The 19,667-nt window shown below is 42.2% G+C and overlaps 1 pseudogene; it reads left to right on the forward strand.

Annotated features, from left to right (window-relative positions):
* Positions 1-19,667, forward strand: part of LOC138864178 (putative ammonium transporter 1) — a 26,110-nt pseudogene that overhangs the window by 5,412 nt on the left and 1,031 nt on the right.

Raw genomic sequence — 19,667 nt, forward strand, 5'->3', positions numbered from 1 at the left:
TCCACACAACGTAAAAGACACAACGTAAAAGGACTACGGGCATATACCTCGTTTTCCTATAATTCGAACGTGGAATATCACTCCGCTGCCCTTAAGAACGGCCAAAAACAAAGGCCCCAACCCAACGCTCGGCCCTTCCACAAAACATAAACAGTCTGCTCGTAGAATATCAGTCTGCTGTCCTTAAGAACGGCCAAAAACAAAGGCCCCAACCCAACGCTCGGCCCTTCCACACAACGTTAAAGGACCACGGGCGTATAAAGGCATGCGTGTTTATCAGCGCACGGGCCTGAAGGTCATCTCGGACTCACCAGGATGAAATTTCACGGTCAGAAGGATTAGCAACTCACGCAACCTTGAGAGCCTGAAGCCATGCCTCGCCTCCTCCTCTCTACCTGCCATTCAGGAGGTAATAGGGGGAAGGCGGAGGCAGGAAAGCCGAGGGAAGTGTTGGAGAGAATAACAGGACGTCGGGAGGTTTAGGAGAATACGATGGCGTGGGGAGTTTAGTTTTTGAGACGTGGATTATAGGGTGTGACGGTTTCGTGTTATATGTGAATGATTGCAAACCATAGGTGTTTGGGGAGAGAGAGAGAGAGAGAGAGAGAGAGAGAGAGAGAGAGAGAGAGAGAGAGAGAGAGAGAGAGAGAGAGAGAGAGAGAGAGAGAGAGAGAGAGAGAGAGGAGAGACAGAAGGAAGAGCGAGATTGAAAAGGAGAGGGACGCTTGAGAAAAGAGAAACACGTTGAGGAAGAAACATACATCAAGGAATAGAAAGAGAGAGAAACACACTGTTGAAGAGAGATAGAGAGAGGCATTGAGGAAGAGAGAGAGAGACACACATTGAGGAAGAGAGGGAGAGAGAGAGACACACATTGAGGAAGAGAGGGAGAGAGAGAGAGACACACATTGAGGAAGAGAGGGAGAGAGAGACACACATTGAGGAAGAGAGAGGGAGAGAGAGACACTGAGGAAGAGAGGGAGAGAGAGACACACACACATTGAGGAAGAGACAGACAGACAGACAGACAGACAGACACATTGAGGGATAGAGAGAGGGAAAGAGAGAGAGACAGACAGACACATTGAGGAAGAGGGATAGAGTGACACACACATTGAGGAAGAGAAAGAAAACATATCGAGGGAAGAGAAAGAGAAAGAAATTCATACAATCACACACACACACACACACACACACACACACACACACACACACACACACACACACACACACACACACACACACACACACACACACACACACACACACAGGCATACAGGCAGTGAAAGAGAGAGTCATAGAGGAAAATCGAGATAGGAAAGAGGGGAGGGGGAGACACACAAAGAGAGAGAGAGAGAGAGAGAGAGAGAGAGAGAGAGAGAGAGAGAGAGAGAGAGAGAGAGAGAGAGAGAGAGAGAGAGAGAGAGAGAGAGAGAAAACCCAATCGTAATTTCTAAAACTTCTCAGTGTCGCCGATTTTCCATTAGCATGTCATGGCCCCAACATGGCTTTTGTTTACTGTTGAACCTCTCACCAGCTGCCTGTGTACATTGCTATTCCTGTTACCCCGCAGACGACTCGGTTTGACATCCCGTTCATACTATGCTTCTTCAAAGAATGTTTTTTTTTTTCTTTTCTTTTCTTGTTTTTTGTTTGATTGTTTTTTGGCGGAAAGAGCAATGTTGAGCAAATGGGCGGTTGATAAATAAAGGTTGATCATGGGCTTTGGAAATGATGGATGAATAGAATTCAATTGAATGATACAATAAGAACAGGACGAATTTTGTGTGTGTGTGTGTGTGTGTGTGTGTGTGTGTGTGTGTGTGTGTGTGTGTATGTGTGTGTATGTGTGTGTTAGTGTGCGTGTGTTAGTGTGCCTGTGTTAGTGTGCCTGTGTTCATGTGCGTTAGTGTGCGTGTGCGTGTGTGTGCGTGCGTGTGTGTGCGTGCGTACTTCCTTGCTTGCTTCCTGTTTTGGTATGTATGTATGTATTTACCACACGTGTATATCTCTTACTTCCCCAAATTTGATGAATCGAATGGAAACCAAACACCCCCCCCCCCCCCCGCCCTTTCCCCCCCACCGTCATCCCAGCCTCGCCTCCAGCAGAACGGCCCGCGGAGGAATTCCTAGGCCCGGGTTTCCTCCGACCGAGAGAGGCGCCCGGGATGTGTGGGCCGCCCTAGAACCTATTATTTTCCGTACATTGACACGAGGCTGAACAGGCCGTCGGCGGTTGCTCGATCTATCCATCATTAATTTCATTTTCGTGGAATTAGTTTTGTTTTTTTATTGGACCTGTATTCAGTTTACATGGCGATGCGTATATTTTTAAAAAATCTATGTATCTTTTTGTAATTTTGTATAGATTTTTTTTTATCATAAAATGTGATAGGCACGTTTTCTTATCATGAATAGAAATCATTATTGACAAGTGATTACGGAGTCTAATGTTCTTTTTTCTTTCAGTTTTGCAGGCCGGTTTTGCCTTCTTGGAAGCTGGTGCCGTGAGATCGAAGAACACGACCAACATTCTGATCAAGAATATGTTGGATGTTTGTGAGTATCTGATGTTCTTTTGATGTTATGTGTTTGCGAGTATCTGCAATGTTCTTTTTGTTATATGTTTGTATCTAATGTTCTTTTCATGGTAGATGTTTGTATCTGCAATGTTCTTTTTACGATAGATGTTTGCGAGTATCTAAAAATGTTCTTTTTGTTAGATGTTTGTATCTGATGTTCTTTTCATGGTAGAAGTTTGTGAGTATCTGCAATATATATATTTTTTTCTGTACGAATCTCGCAGGTCATTGTAGAAAAAATGAGGTGAAAAAAATGTTTTATGCCAGGCAAAGAATGACTTTCATTTGCAATTACGGCTGATATGCATTGATAACTGGTTTAGTACATAATGATAAGGTGCCAGTGTATCCGAGCCTTAATTCAGTGATGTGGGGACTCTGTAATATAAACTTGATTAGGTGAATGCTAGTAATAGCTTTGATTTGAATTTCTGAATATTTGTACTTGTTTATCCTATCTATTTATTTATCTATCTATCCATTTATTTATTTATTTGTATTTATCCTGTTTATTTGTTTATCCTATTTATCTTTGTTTATCGTGCTGAAAATAGGTAAAAGCATGGCGTGTATTTGGGAAGAAAATGTATACCTGATACAGATGACCTAAATTTTGAATTGTTCTAATATTCAATATTATATTCTCAATTCTAAATGACCTCAAGACGAACTGTAAATTTATTTGATACTTTTATATACATAATCAAGACCGCATGTAATTCTTCGCTAAAATCTCGTTTCCAAATATCTCACGAAATTAAAACTTTATTTTGGCGCACTGATGAGTTCCCGCGTTTCGATTCATTATGTCGCTTCACCATTGTTATTATTATTATTACTATTATTATTATTATTATTATTACTATTATTATTATTATTACCGCTACTATAACTACATCTTGAATTTGATGCATCCTGTGAGTGTATTTGGGATAAATGACTTATTTAGTGTACGCCTACTTATTAAATTGTGTATTTTTCACCATTTGCGGACTTCTAATATGAAGGTTAAAATCATGTAGATCATGTATCATAGCAACGTAAATGATTCCTTGCTGGATTTCTGCATATGCTGCTTATACTGTTTTTTAGAGATGGCTTTGTAATTGCAACTCAGTACCAATCTTACTTATTTTGATTATCTATGTCCCATCATAACCTGAATTGCCCTACAGTCTCCATCGTTAGCAGTTACCTTAGTCTTTCATTCATATTTAGTCTCAAACTTGCAACAAGTTTTATCAGATGTCACAAACGAGCATTCCTTTGCCGCCGCTATTTCTCATAAGTATGTGTCTGCCCTGTATAGAATGCCGGTGGCCTTGGAGTTTAGAGGTCTGTTAAAAACCCGACTTTTCCCAGAGCTATAAAGACGTATCTATCAGTGACGTAAGTTAATGAAACAGACAGAGACGCAGACAGAGACGCAGACAGAGACGCAGACAGAGACGCAGACAGAGACGCAGACAGAGACGCAGACAGACACGCAGACAGACACGCAGACAGACACGCAGACAGACACGCAGACAGACACGCAGACAGAGACGCAGGCAGAGACGCAGGCAGAGACGCAGGCAGAGACGCAGGCAGAGACGCAGGCAGAGACGCAGACAGACACGCAGACAGACACGCAGACAGACACGCAGACAGACACGCAGACAGACACGCAGACACACACGCAGACACACACGCAGACACACAATTTAAGACAGAAACAGACTCAGACGCATCTGTCATGTACAGCATGCTAATGACATAACATGTAGCCCATGTACAGAAGGCTAATGTCCTTGGACCATCGAGGTTTGTATGACACCTCACCTTCCCAGGTAGCGAAGGCACCATGAAGAAGGTCTATTCACTGCATCACGTGAGGGGCATCAGCACGGCCCTAGAAAGTTCCTCTTTTGTATCGAGGCCACTATCATATGCCATAGCAACGAGGTGACTGAAGATGATGATGATTTGGGCGAAACGTGGTGATCAAGATGGTTCTGAAAATGATTCTGGGGCCTTATGAGAGGGTAGATCTTGCAAGACTTTGTGGAGTTTTTCTTTATGATAAGGATTATATTGGGAGATGTTGATTTTATCATATTACTCACGTACAGTATAGGTTTTTTTTTTCTTCATCTCAACTTTACACCTACTTTCGTCCTGGTTTTCTCTTATTTCTCTCTGTCTGTCTGTCTCTATCTGCCAATCTCTCTCTGTCTGTCAGTCTCTCTGTCCGTCGGTCTTTATTTTTTCTCTCTCTGTCTGTCAGTCTCTCTGTCCGTCGGTCTTTTTTCTCTCTCTCTGCCTGTCTCTCTCTCTCTTCGTCTCGTTGTCTCTCTGTCTGTCTCGCTCTGTCTGTCTGTCTCTCTCTGTCCGTCTCGTTGTGTGTGTCTCTCTCTACGTCTGTCTCTCCCTTCCTCTCCCTCTCTCCCCCCTCCACCTCCCCCTCCCCCAAACCTTTCCCTCCCTCAACCTTTCCCTTTCAAACCTCCAGAAACTTACTCTCATACCGTCAGTCCCAAATACCTTGTCTCTCATACCCCCCCCCCTCCCCCTTTCCATCTCTCCCTCTCTCCGTATACGTGTCCATCATGAATATCTCTTATATTCCTTTTATCAAAAAAAAAAAAAAAAAAAAAAAAAAAATCCGTATAAGATCTATAATTCCTTCTTCATTTACTAAATTAGCATTAGATAATCTTCTAGAATTTCCTATATCTTTGATTTTTAAGATTTATAATTTCGTAGTTTAGATTCTCCAACTGTAAAATTCCACATTGTGAGGCTACTCAGGACGAGCCGCCATTTCGCTTGCACATCACAACCGATGTTAGCATAACCGTCATAACAACTCACTCTCGCCATCAGTAGGTGTAATGCCATGACGAATCTACTGAATGTAAAGTCATTCGCAGATATAACTTCTCTTTCGTGATTGTATAAGAAATTCGAAGAGAAATGTGGAGAATAATGGTTTGATATTATTTTTTCTTGGTTCGATGGCTAACTACACACACTATAATGTTATCAACAGAAAGGTTTGTATTGTACTTGGCAAGTGGTTGCCTGTCGTCTAGTATTCGATATTCAGTTTTAGGCGATTCAATTCATGATTTAGATATGGCCGCCCCTTTGTTTATAGAGAAAGAAAGAACAGAGAGACAAAAAGAAAAACGATAAACAAGGTTAGAGGTTAGCCATACTTTAGTCCTGATTTTTTTTTTTTTCGAAACTTTTTTTTGTGATTTCTTATCATGTATCGAGTGTTGTGTACAATATGTGTATGTTTTTCTTTTAAGGCCTTTGTCAAGGTCCTTGTGTTGTAAACAATTTTAGTATTCATGGCGAGTATCTTCTGTATAGGCAGGGTTGATGATTCTATTACTCACACTATATCTTCGGAGTGACAGCAACACATGTTCCTTTTGAATGTGAGAACTTGCTAGTATATATCATTTTTTTTTATTTTCTTGTTAGTAATACAGCTTTAGAAGTAGAAGAATCACCAAAAAATATCATTTTATTTGTCTTTCAGCCATAAGGAATATGGTTTCAATACCTTTCATGTACTACACCTGCTTATTGTATTCTAGTCATGAGTGTTCCTGTTGTCTACATACTAAATAGTTTTCACGAGTTTCCAAGACAGCACACTATGGGTTTGGTTGCTATAAAGAGACTTAAATATAAGGTAAATTTCATATCCATGAATGCAGACATCCCTAGTACAATGCCGACCCTTGCGATGATTGAGAAACAAAGGTACGACGAGAAACTGCTACTTTTCATATTTGTTGCAACGCGAGTATATATCATTCAGTGTATTTTGTATTGCAACCCGCCACCAGACCAGCGCCAGAAGAAGAGGCACTGATACACGATAGTTATTTTTTCTTTGCTTGTCTTCCTTTTCTTGACCACCTACGATGCAGGAGTTCGCTTTAGAAAGATCAGTCGTTGAGCCATAGGTTTCAGTAATAATAACAGTCATGTTGGGGCTTTGCCTATAAACTACCAGTTTGGTATTTAAGGCATTTCTATCAAGTATATGTGTAAGGTGAAGATATTGTTGATTTCAACTATAATAAAATGTTTTGTTCTGAGTCAGATTACTTTTCATGAGTAAAACCGAAACATTTGGTGGCGGGGGGGGGGGGGGTAGGTCCCTTGAAGGTTCCCCTAAGGTTCCCCTAAGGTCCTTTAAGGGGGAGTGTCGTATTTTTTAATGAAAATATGTAAATATAAAGTGACAGTAAGTATTCAATTAATGGAATGATTGTATCTTGAAGAATATCGAGAAAAATAAATAAATGGCTAGTAATAAATTGCACTACTGTACGATCATTTTCTTAACAGAACATTGCGTGGATTTATACCGACAAAGTGACTCGCACATGACAAGATTTTTCTTTGATACGTTACAATATGTCACAGTTGAAATCGTCATCAAATTATGTATGGAAACGAGTAATAGAGTGAATCACGATTTCTTTTAACTCTGCCTGGCGATAGGAACCCAGCCATTGTGGAAGGGCCAATTTTCGTGTGCTCTGAGCGAGACGAAAAGAAAACGGGGAATCCGGCATTCGCTATGGGGCACTGCGCTTTTGTGTGATGTGGAAACGAAAACAACTTTGTGAAGTTTACGAATTCGGTTGTTTTTGAAGATAACCTCAGTATGTATATATGTATATGAATAAATAACCTCTCCGATCAGGACTCGAACCCTTGTATATGTACACACACACACACACACACACACACACACACACACACACGCACACGCACACGCACACGCACACACGCACACGCACACGCACACGCACACGCACACGCACACGCACACGCACACGCACACGCACACGCACACGCACACACGCACACGCACACACACAGACACACACACACACAAAATGTTACAAATTTAAGTAGTTTTCCTTACTTAGGTTTAAATTTTAGGTGGAAGCCGTTATAAGCACGTCACACATTAAGTTAGTTTCATCTGGCTTCATTCAGTCAGTTTCGAGCGGATTTTATTCCCTTAATTTGAAGCGGGTTATTTTTAGCTGGTTTTAGTAAGGCAACTTTGAGCGAGTTGTTTGTGCGCGTTGGCATCGATGGTATTTTGTTATGGTTGTGTATAAAATGATTAATGTTTATATTTATTAATATATGATACATATAAATAAATAAATATATATATATATACATATATATATACATACATACATACATACATACATACATACATACATACATACATACATATATATATATGTATATATATATATATATATATATATGTATATGTATGTATGTATGTACATATAATCTTTATAGAGGTTAATCTTTGTACAGGTGTGTCATTGTCAAGCTGAATATGAATGAATGTGTGCGCAGTCGACATAAGGACGTACATATACAACCTACAGCATTACAGCCCACATCCATCAGATTTCCCCCGTGAAAAATCCTGAACCCGAGCCTAAGTCCCCCGTTCCCTTGCAGTCATCGGCGGGATCTCCTACTGGCTCGTGGGCTACGCTCTGGCCTTCGGAGAGGGCAACATGTTCTGCGGGACCGTCTACTGGGCCTCCGTCGGCGTTCCTGACGAGCGGCTCGCCTTCTGGTTCTTCCAGTTCGTGTTCGCCGCCACCTGCGCCACCATCGTCTCGGGCTCCATGGCCGAGAGGTGTGCCTTCAGCGCCTACTTCATCTATTCCATCATTTTAACAGGTCAGGACGACGGAGTGCGCTGGTTCTGTTTCTTAGGATTACGTGGTGTAGTTGAGTAGAATGTAATGTAATATATGATATATATAGTATGAGAGTGAAAGAGAATGAGGAAAAGAGAGAGAGAAAGAGAGAGAGAGAAAGAGAGAGAGAGAGAGAGAGAGAGAGAGAGAGAGAGAGAGAGAGAGAGAGAGAGAGAGAGAGAGAGAGAGAGAGGGATAGTGAATAAAAGAGAGAATAGGTATAAATGTAGTGTTAACCTGGACTAGCGACCCTAAACGTGTAAACATCAGTAATAAACCCAAAAATTTCATGTTAATTATACCTGCAAGTGTCTAGGAGCTTACGCCATTCAGTTTATATTTTATATTACTAACTAAATATTAATAATATTTTATATTATTATATAGTAAGTTTATATTACTAACAATGAATTTCAGTGAATTTAAAAAGGAAAAGGAAACAGGTCTTAAAAAACACTGACCTTTACTTGCCGGTCACAAAATATCATGTTTTTTCTTCAGAGTCTAACAATCCGGTGACCCTCACAAAAAAACTCATTTGGGTCGTGGCCATGGGCTGGGGAACCAATGCTAGAAATGAAGGGAAAGTCCAACACGATGCCCTCGATGCCCCATACTATCCCATGTCCCTTAATACTCCATGCCCCTTAATACCCCATGCCCCTCAATACTCCTTAATACCCCATGCCCCCCAATACTCCATGCCCCCCAATACTCCATGCCCCCCAATACTCCATGCCCCCCAATACTCCATGCCCCCCAATACTCCATGCCCCCCAATACTCCATGCCCCCCAATACTCCATGCCCCCCAATACTCCATGCCCCCCAATACTCCATGCCCCCCAATACTCCATGCCCCCCAATACTCCATGCCCCCCAATACTCCATGCCCCCCAATACTCCATGCCCCCCAATACTCCATGCCCCCCAATACTCCATGCCCCCTAATATCCCATGCCCCCCAATACCCCCTTGCCCTCATTACCCCAAGTCCCTTAATTCCCCCAATACCTCATGCCCCCAATACCCCATGCCCCCCAATACCCCATCACCCCTTAATGCCCCATCACCCCTTAATGCCCCATCACCCCTTAATGCCCCATCACCCCTTAATACCCCATCTCCCCTAATACCCCATCTCCCCTAATACCCCAATACCCCCTAATACCCCATGCCCCCCTAATACCCCATGCCCTCTAATACCCCATCTCCCCTTATAACCCAAGCCCCAATACCCCATGCCCCCAATATCCTCTTGCCCTCATTACCCCAAGCCCCTTAATTCCCCCAAATACCCCATGCCTCCCAATACCACTTAATACCCCATCTTCCCTAATACCCCATGCCCCCTAAAACCCCATGCCCCCTAAAACCCCATGTCCCCTAAAACCCCATGCCCCCCAATACCCCATGCCCCCCAATACCCCATCTCCCCCAATACCCCATCTCCCCCAATACCCCATCTCCCCTAATACCCCATGCCCCCTAATACCCCATGCCCCCTAATACCCCATGCCCCCTAATACCCCAATACCCCCTAATACCCCAATACCCCCAATACCCCCTAATACCCCAATACCCCCTTATACCCCAATACCCCTTAATACCCCATGCCTCCTAATACCCTATGTCGCCTAATACCCCAATACCCCCTTGCCCTCATTTCCCCATGCACCCCAATACCCCTTAATACCCCATGCCCTCCAATTCCCCCTTGCACTCATTACCCCATGCCCCCCAATACCCTCTAATACCCCACGCTCATTCACAGCCTTCGTGTACCCCATCGTGACTCACTGGGCGTGGACGGAGGAGGGCTGGCTGTCCATCCGCGGCTACCAGGACTTCGCAGGATCGGGCGTCGTCCACCTCACGGGCGGCGTCGCAGCTCTCGTGGGCGCCATCATCCTCGGGCCGAGAATTGGGCGCTTCGGACCCAACGGGAGGGAGATTCGCGGACACTCGGTGCCGGTCGGTTGATAGGGCAGAGTGGTTGTCGTTTTTTTCCTTGTTGTTGTGTTTTTTGTTTATATTGAAAAAGACAAGAAAAATGTCAATCTGAAAATGTATATTTTGTCACTGAATAACTACACTTCTAGTTATGTATTTGAAATGTACGTAAGGATAGGACTGAGACGTATTTAATTTTCGGTAAACTCGTCTTGAATACATCCTTTGTCCCTGTACTGATACCATTCTTTAACCCAGTGTTTTAAAAGCAGCACGGATAGCCACCCTTTGTTATAGACAAGCTCCCTCCTCCTCGGTAATTATAGACAGAGCTAGATATTTATATAAATAAATGAATAAATAAATAAGTAAAAAATAAATAGGAAAAGAGTCCCTTCCCCCCCCCCCCCCCATACTCTCTCTTTCGTTCTTAGAGTTAACCCTTCCTCGCCTTCCCCAGCTGGCTGCTCTGGGGGGCTTCATCCTCCTGTTCGGGTTCCTCGCCTTCAACGGGGGCTCCCAGGCGTCCATTAGCCAAGAGGGCGACGCGGCGGCGGTGGCCAAGTCCGTCGTGAACACCGTCATCTCCGGCTGTTCCGCGGGCATCGTCGTCCTGCTGCTGTACCGCTCGGGCCTCTGCGGTCGCACGCACGCTTGGTCCTTCCTCATGGCCCTCAACGGCGCCCTGTGCGGCATGGTAGGTGCTTGGGGGCGCGCGCGCTCTTGCTTGGAGCTCGTGTCTGCTCCCATGCTCAGTCTCAGTCTCATGTTTACTCACTCTTACCCCCCATGCTCGCTCTAACGCTTACTCTCATTCTCATACTCATTCTCACTCTCTCTCGCTGTCTCTCGCTCTCACTCTCGCTCTCCCTATCACTCGCTCTCCCTATCACTCTCCCTATCACTCACTCTCACTCTCGCTCTCCCTATCACTCACTCTCACTCTCGCTCTCCCTATCACTCACTCTCACTCTCGCTCTCCCTATCACTCACTCTCACTCTCGCTCTCCCTATCACTCACTCTCACTCTCGCTCTCCCTATCACTCACTCTCACTCTCGCTCTCCCTATCACTCACTCTCACTCTCGCTCTCCCTATCACTCACTCTCACTCTCGCTCTCCCTATCACTCACTCTCACTCTCGCTCTCCCTATCACTCACTCTCACTCTCGCTCTCCCTATCACTCTCGCTCTCCCTATCACTCTCGCTCTCCCTATCACTCTCGCTCTCCCTATCACTCTCGCTCTCCCTATCACTCTCGCTCTCCCTATCACTCTCGCTCTCCCTATCACTCACTCTCACTCTCACTCTCACTCTCACTCTCACTCTCACTCTCACTCTCTCGTTCTCGCTCTCACACTCACTGTGGTTGCTACATCTGTATAATAGTATATCACAGTTAACTAGGTGTGAGGCACGTATACCAATACAAATTTCAGTATATATTCATATACCTTACACTGATGGGTTAAACAGCACTTTTATGGCACAGGAAGATCTTCAACCTTTTGTAATACCTCTTTTGCCACATGGAAGATGATAAGTGTCTTAGGATTGTAAATAATGTGGAGAGAAGAAGAAAATGGAGGGAGAGACAGAGGGAGGAAGTAATGGAGGTATTAAGTAGGTATGTAAGTATTAAGAAAGGGAGGAAGCAAGCAAGCAAGGGAAGGAAGGAGGAGAAGAGAAGGAAAAGTGTAGGAAAGAGAGGGTGGGGATGTTAAGAATGTTTCCATCATGAATGTCATGAAATCAAGATGACAAATAATATATAGTTTATGAAAAAAATATAATGAACTTATGGTAATTTATAAAATGAATACTCCATAGAAAAATGCTAAACCGACTTAAAAACCAGGAGGAATATAGTTTAATTCACCAAGCAATTCGTCAAGTTAAATTAACAGAAACGTTAATGAAACAACAACTATCCCGTATTAATTAATTTTATCTTGTTCATTCAAGTCAACGATCGTGGCTCTCGCATTCATTGTATAAAAGCTAGACATGATTTAATAAGGAAAGTACCGAGTTTTATATATCACTCAAATATACGTTTAGATTTGCTAAGGATGTTATGCAGAGTCTCTTCTCAAACATTTTGCTAAACTGTGGTTCGGAAATCTTATTTACACGCGTCAGACCCGAGAGTCTGTCACTGGCATGATTAAGGAAGGGAAGAGGAAATAAAGAGAAATGCAACGGATTTGCAACATTTCTTCCGAGTATATACACATTTTTTCTTCAGCTTCTTACATTCATTGCAAATTTAAGTTTGTGGTATTACGATATATATAATTATAAGTTAATTTAAAAACTTTTTCTTTTAAATTTTTTATTTCTAATGCACGCCGCGTGGCCCCACACACAAAAAAAACACACACCAAAAAAAAACCCCCCAAAACCCCAAGAAAAAACAACCCGGCAAAAAGGAAAAAAAAAAAACCCACCAAAACAACAACACAAACACCCAAACCACAACAAAACCCCAAAAACCCAAAAAACAAGTCTCCCCAAAATTTTTTTTTTCCAAAAAAATTTTAGAAAAATTTAAAAAATTTTTTTAAACCCCGAAAGTGTTTTTTTGGGGTTTGTCCAATGGCTTAAAACAGTTTTAAAGTAAATTTTTTTTAATTTTATTTTTTAAATGTTATTGTGCAATGGGTAAAAAAACAATTTAAAAATTTTAAATTTAAAGGGGGGGTAAATTTTTCTATTTGTTGTAAATGTATCGTGACACTTTAATAAATAAACAATTGAATTGAACTGAAGTCCAGGACCCCGAGCTAACCAGACCCGCAATTTCCAGGTGTCCATCTGTTCAGGCTGCAACGTCATGAGGCCATGGGCTGCCTGCGTCACTGGTGTCATCGCTGGTCCCGTTTTCCTCGCTTTCCATAAGTTATTGCCGAAGCTTCGAGGTTTGTTGTTCTTTTTTTATGGTGTTCTCTTACTGTGTGGAGGAAAATTGGGTGATAGTTAAGAGGTCTTGTTTGTTGTTGTTAGTATCGAAGAAAAGGGGGAACTAAACTGAATGTAAATTTTTTAAATCCAAGACTAGGGTTTTTGGGAATAAAAATTCTAACCATATAGAAATACCTTGTACAGAAGAAATTCATTTAGGCTCTTATAAGAAAGTATTTAAGAACAATTACTGAATACATGACACTAAGCAGAAAAATTTTCCCTTATAAAACCATTTTAAATTCTAGAATTCGAAGGCAAACAAATGTATTTTTTTGGGGGCAGTGGCCCTTGGGCTCGAGAAAACCCTTATTTCGCTTTGTATAACCTTACCCATTATCCATGGCACAGTGGACGACCTCTGGACGCCGTGGCAGTGCACATGGGAGGCGGCCTTTGGGGACTCATAACCGTGGCACTCTTCCAAGACGGTGGCAACGTCTTCGGAGGCGACCCCATGATCCTGGCGTGGAACATGGTCGGGGCGCTGGCCATCATCGGCTGGTCGGGCGGGATCTGCGTCATCATGTTCGGGATCATGAGGCTGTGGGCTTGCTTCGGGTTCCTCCTGAGCTCGAAATGCAGGGTGAGTCTTTGTGTTCGGAAGGGAAAGGCTGGAGCCGAAATTTGTAGGGTTAATTAAGGGATTTTTAGGTAATTTCTTTGAAATTTAATTTTGTTATTTTATTTGTAATTCCAGTTTGTTAAGGAATTAAGGGTTCTATATCCGTACCACGAAAGATTATTATTATTTTTAATTTAAAACCATTTTTCCCGACCTTCACTAGTTTCCTGATCATGTTTGTTTTCTTATCCTTGCTTTAATTTTTTTACATGCCAAATTTTTTCTTTTTTAGCTTCATGATTCGTTTTTTTCTGTTTCATCGTTTCAAAACCGTTCGTTTCATCCCACTCCAAATCCAAAATTTTTTCCTTCACATACTGATTCTCTCTCGTGATCCTTAACATGTTTCTTTATCCTTTTATATGCATTTTCCTATTGTAAACTCATAAATCATGGCCTTACAGGTATGGACATCGTGAAACATGGCGAGCCTGCATACCCAGCTAAATCTTGGGAGGAACATCAGTATGGGGACAGCGTATCTCACTCAGGAAGGAACAAGTGTGAGTATGAAAGAGTAAAAAATTCAATAATTTTGTTATAACTGTTGCGTGGCTCGATCCAATAGATATTCATTATAAGGAGAGGCATATATACGGAAATTAATGCATATCTTTCAGTATAGACTTGCATATCTACCAAATTTTATTTTCAGATAACAGTATGGATTTATTTCTAGGATATGCATGTGTATATAAATGGGTCGGGCCTCAAAATTTTATAACTTGTTGCTTTTTTAAAGGGTTTAATAATATCCTTTGGAAAAAAGCAAAGGGGTAGTGTAATATGGGGTTAAAAATAGTAGGAAAAAAAGAAAATAAAATAAAAGAAGAAAAAAGAAAAAAAATTTTAAAGGGGAATGGACGTGGGTAACAGGACTTCGGTAACTAAGACTGGTATACAAAATTCTCGGAAAATTTGTTGTTCCCCAATTTTCCCAGAAGTTTGTAGGCCTATACTCCAAGACCCGGCCTCTGAGCTTTTCCCTCAGACATTATCATCAGTTTTACCCACCTACTGTAACATATTCAATCCTAAAAGGGGTTGCAGTTTCCCTTATTTAGGCTTAATGGGTTTTAAAGTTGTTGGGTCCAAAGCCATTACTTTTTTTACCCGCCTTTTCATAACTTACTTGTACTTGGTTTAAAAATCAATTTTACTTGTACTGTGACCTAAAGTACATTGTATTTAATCAAAAGTTATATACTGTATATAGATTCTAACGAATTTTGTTTTGATACTATTAAGTAAATACGTACACCAGTGTTATGATATTGTGTGAGCAGAAAATATTATTTTCTCAATTGTTAACATCCTTTTTCCAAATTATTTCGGGACTTGCGAATCTGATTTATCCCTCATTGATTGTTATCTTTTGAAATTGTGTTTTAATCATTAAAAACACAATTTTAATTTTTTTTAACCTACACTTTAAAATGTCCTTTTTGGAAAATGCCTTGAAATCGCCTTATTAAAGACCTCGACCTGTCACCTGCTGTGTTCATTTAGCACATTCCAGTATTTACATCTAGAATTTTTCCAAGAATTTAAATGACAAAATTACTGTCGCCAGAATTAACCACCAATTTTAAAATAAACAAACACTGCCATTGGTGAATAACAAAATTTTTCCTTTTATCGTTCACAATTCAATTCTAAATTCCCAAACCATTTGACAGACTTGCCGCCCAACATGAGCTCACCTTGGTCCCGGCGGTGGGGGCGCCATCCCCCCTCGCCCCCCTATGCCGCCCCTACTGGGCGCTCCCAGGACCCCACCGCGGGGGCCCCTACCCTCCGGCGCAGGATCCCTCCACCCTCCTCGCCCCAACGGCAGGAGGGTGAGCGAGTTCGCCGTGGTGACGTCAACCAGCACTACGAGATGGAGACCAAGGGCTACCCGCACCGGAGCAAGAGGTCGAGCGGCTACTACAACGGGCGGCTTCGAGGAGGACCATTCGAAGATGTGAACGAACGCCCCGAAACGTTAATCAAAACAGTTGTCGTACAGCGCTTTTTTTTTTGTCTTATGAATTCCGTGTTGTTTTTTTTCTCTGTAAACGTTCATGTGATTGAAACGTCTACACGCACAGTTGTTTTAGAATATTTATACGTGAATGTCTTTGGAAGTACAATGTTTTACTGTATTCTGAAGAGTGGTTGCAATGGAGCGCTTTTTGTGTGTTTTGAAATATTCATTTTTTTCCCATCCCAAATATATATTTACATTTTGTGTTAGGTATGAACATTTCCTCAGAAACAAATTTAAGACGATATTATTTATATATAAAGGGAATTGTCATATCGGTTCATATGAAAACTAGATTATCTCATAGACTTACCTCATTTGGCTATATTTTTTTAATGTACTGAAATATACTGTTTAAAAGGATAGGAATATATGTTTTTTTCCCACTCGACGGTTTGATTCAATTATTATTTCCAAAATTTTCGTTTTTTTTGTTTCGCACTTTTTTTTTTTTTTAATCATTAACCATTATATTGTTGAAATATAGCTCATTTGAGTTTTTAAAAATTCTCCCGGAAGACATTCTCCAAATGTTTTAATTTCCCGTTATTATTCTCCTCAAACTGAAAAATTATCTCAACGGAATGTGTCAAGTAAAGTTTGCCCTTGTTGGAGCTTTTTATATGAAACTGTAAATAATTGGGATAATTTTTTAAACAATCTTGAACGAGGTCTTGACAATTACGTGGGGTAGGGGCGTTAAGGGGTTTTGGACCAATTTTCCCAATTATGTGTGTATTATCTAAACATCTCCCCCCCACCCGATCCCTTGTTTTTTGTCAGGTGGGGGGAGTAGACTTTGGACCTCAGCCCTCGTGCTGTGAAGGGGAGGGGTTTGGGGGAGACAGATGGGACAGGTTACCGTCTCGGCCTCAGCCTTCGACTGAACTAATATTGCACGGTCTTTTCTTCTTTTCCCCGTCTTTTTTTTTCTTTTTTAACCCCTTCGTCTTCACTTCCTAAGGTGGAGGCCTTGTTGAAGGGGTAAAAGGCTGATTTGTGCCATTCATGAACGGTCTAGGGAGCTTGGGCACATTTCCCCTGTTTAGGTGTCTCCCCTTCCCCCTCACGGAAATGAAGGGTTGACTGTTTCTTCCCAACATACTTAAGGCTCCCATGGCATAAAGACTTTGCATTCTTTTTAAAGGGCATTGAAGCCCCTTTATCAACTAGCCCCATGATTTAAATTTCCTAATCCCCCGATCCAGGCTCTTTTTGATTGACTTTGAAAAACTCTACTCATCCCCCCAAGTATAACTCAACCTCAAAAAAATTTCCTCCCACCTACTCCTCTACATTCTCTTCAGCTTTTTCTCTACCCTCTCCCCCCTTATTGCTACTCTGCGTTATTGTCCATCCCCCAAACACTACTACTACCACACGTCTTGTTCTTCCCCCCCACCTCTCGATTTTGAATCTTGTTTCCCACCAAATTGGTCGTTTTTTTGACCCCCAAAAAAGTCCTTTATCCTCTTCCGCAATGCCTCCAAAGGAATGAGCATTTTCCTTCTGAAACCCCCCCGATTATTTCTGCCTTTCCAGTTACACCCGAATCTGAAGCTAAAACATCAATCCAAACTGACTTCACTGACAAACCCATTCACGCCCAGCCTCATCCCTTTTCAATACTTGTACCAAACTGTCCCCATTCCCCTGAAAAGCGACATGCCTATGAAAAGGTTGGTCAGATTGTCAAAGAAACTCCCCCCTTGGCCCCGGATGCAGTATCATTACAGTGCTAAATCATTCCCCCTAGGGGCCCTAACCTCACCCCAAAATTACTATTATTTCTGTAAATGACCACCTCTTTGAACTTTTTATTTGGGGGAGGCAATCCGACCTTAACCTTCCCCCTGCCACTTCAAAATTCTGGCGTCTAGGCCACTCTGAAACTGCCTGATGCCCTCCATGTGCCCATGTTGTATTTATAGGGCTGTCCTACCTCAAGTTTGAGTGTGATGTGGCATATCTCAGATTCAAAGTTTACTTTTACGTGGGAAAAAAAACCGTAGGCGAGGTTTTTCTCTTTCCCCCCCAGTTTTCCTTCATTTTGCCCTCCCCTTCCCTCCCAAGATGCCTCTCTTCCTTACCCCCATCACTATTCCAGACATCCTTTCTCTACCCCGACCAACCCCCTCCTCCTTACCCAACTCATCGCACAACAAAGCTATGTTTCCCCCATCTACCTATCGTACCTCTCCGACAAACCTTTCCCCCCAACCCCCAACGTTGTCCCTTTTCCTCTTCCTTTGTTCTCAGACCTCCCCCAAACCCAATCCATTTAGAAGCTCTCGAAGACGTAAAAACTATCCACACATGACCCAAGATAAATGTCCACACCTCTCATCCTCCAATTTTCTGTCCATTCCCCCTACAGTCGATGTACCTGCCGAGATACATTCCCCCCTCTGCCCCCCATTTTTCCCCTACAAAAATCCCCCTTTTTCCCCCTTTTTTTTCCCCATTTTTTTCCCCGGGGAAAAATGCCCCCAGGAACAGCCCCTTCCATAGGGTCCCCCCCGGCCACCACGAATTTCTCCCCACCCAGGGGGGACTTTTTAAAAAAAGAGGAAGGCCTTCTATGCGTACCGACTTTAGGTGGTTCAGGCGGCCCCCTCCCCAATTTTGGCGAATCGGTTTGGGTTGGGTCGCCCGTACCGTTGGGCCACTTCTGGTCGAATTCGCTCGAAGAGCCAGCCGCCAGCGTGCCACGGCCAAAGGGGTGGTGGTCGCCCTGGGAAAACCAGGTCCCTTCTCGCTGTTCCGCCTCCCACGGGGAAAGGGACAGAACCTTAGGCCCCCCTGTCTAAAAACCCCAGAGTCCCTTTCCCCCCAAATCCTTCCTGAGAAGGAATTTGGCTGACTTTATCGACGCCCTACAGACGAATATTTGTCTGCGATGACAGATTATGGTGACCTCGAAGCTCTCGCCGGATTCTTATGAGGCCCTTTCTGGCTCGTCGGGCCGACCCCTTCTCGCAAAAGGCTTATCCCTTGTAGGCAAAGCCATGTCAGGGAAATTTCTAAATCGCTTGTTTCAAATCTCTGATCAGCAGTGGCCCCCCCCCCCCCCCCCCTTTTTTCTATCTATCTATTTTTATTTTAATTTTTTTTTATATCCCCCCCCCCCACACACATACACAAATACGTGTATGAATTTTTATAAAATAACTAAACAAATAGAAAGCTGTTAATAGGTTCGGGATAGTAGTTTTGCGTCGAGTCAAAACCGACCTCTTTGAGCGACTTAACTAGCGTTAAACGTGAAACACTTTCGGTCAAAGGTAGATATAGCAAAAGAGGAAATTTAATAACATAAAACAGGGTCGGGATTCAAAACCCCAAAGTGATTCCTATATCCTCCTTTAAAAACCATACATAATTGACTTTCTCATAAGAAAAAAAAGCAGTGAATATCAGCCCCTAAAATGATTGAAGAAGACAATTGCAAATTGAAATGCCAAAAAGCAGCCAACTTTTCCCCCCCACGCAATGACATAAAATTGCCCAGAGAACTTCAATTTAAAAAATGACACTTAGATTGTTAAATCAAATATGAAAAAGGAATGATAAACCTAATAATGAAATAATTAAAAGGCTGAAATGGATTTAGGTGGTTGTAAGATGAAAATATAAGAATATGATTAATGTTAAAAAGTATGGATAGGAAAAAACTTTTGTATTTATAATATTTTACTTCTTTCCAAACGCTGGTTGCAGTCGTTTGGGAAAAAACAAAAAAAAATAAAAAAAAAAAAATA

Source organism: Penaeus vannamei, chromosome 15 (genome assembly GCF_042767895.1).
Source record: "Penaeus vannamei isolate JL-2024 chromosome 15, ASM4276789v1, whole genome shotgun sequence".
Taxonomy (NCBI): Eukaryota; Metazoa; Arthropoda; class Malacostraca; order Decapoda; family Penaeidae; genus Penaeus; species Penaeus vannamei.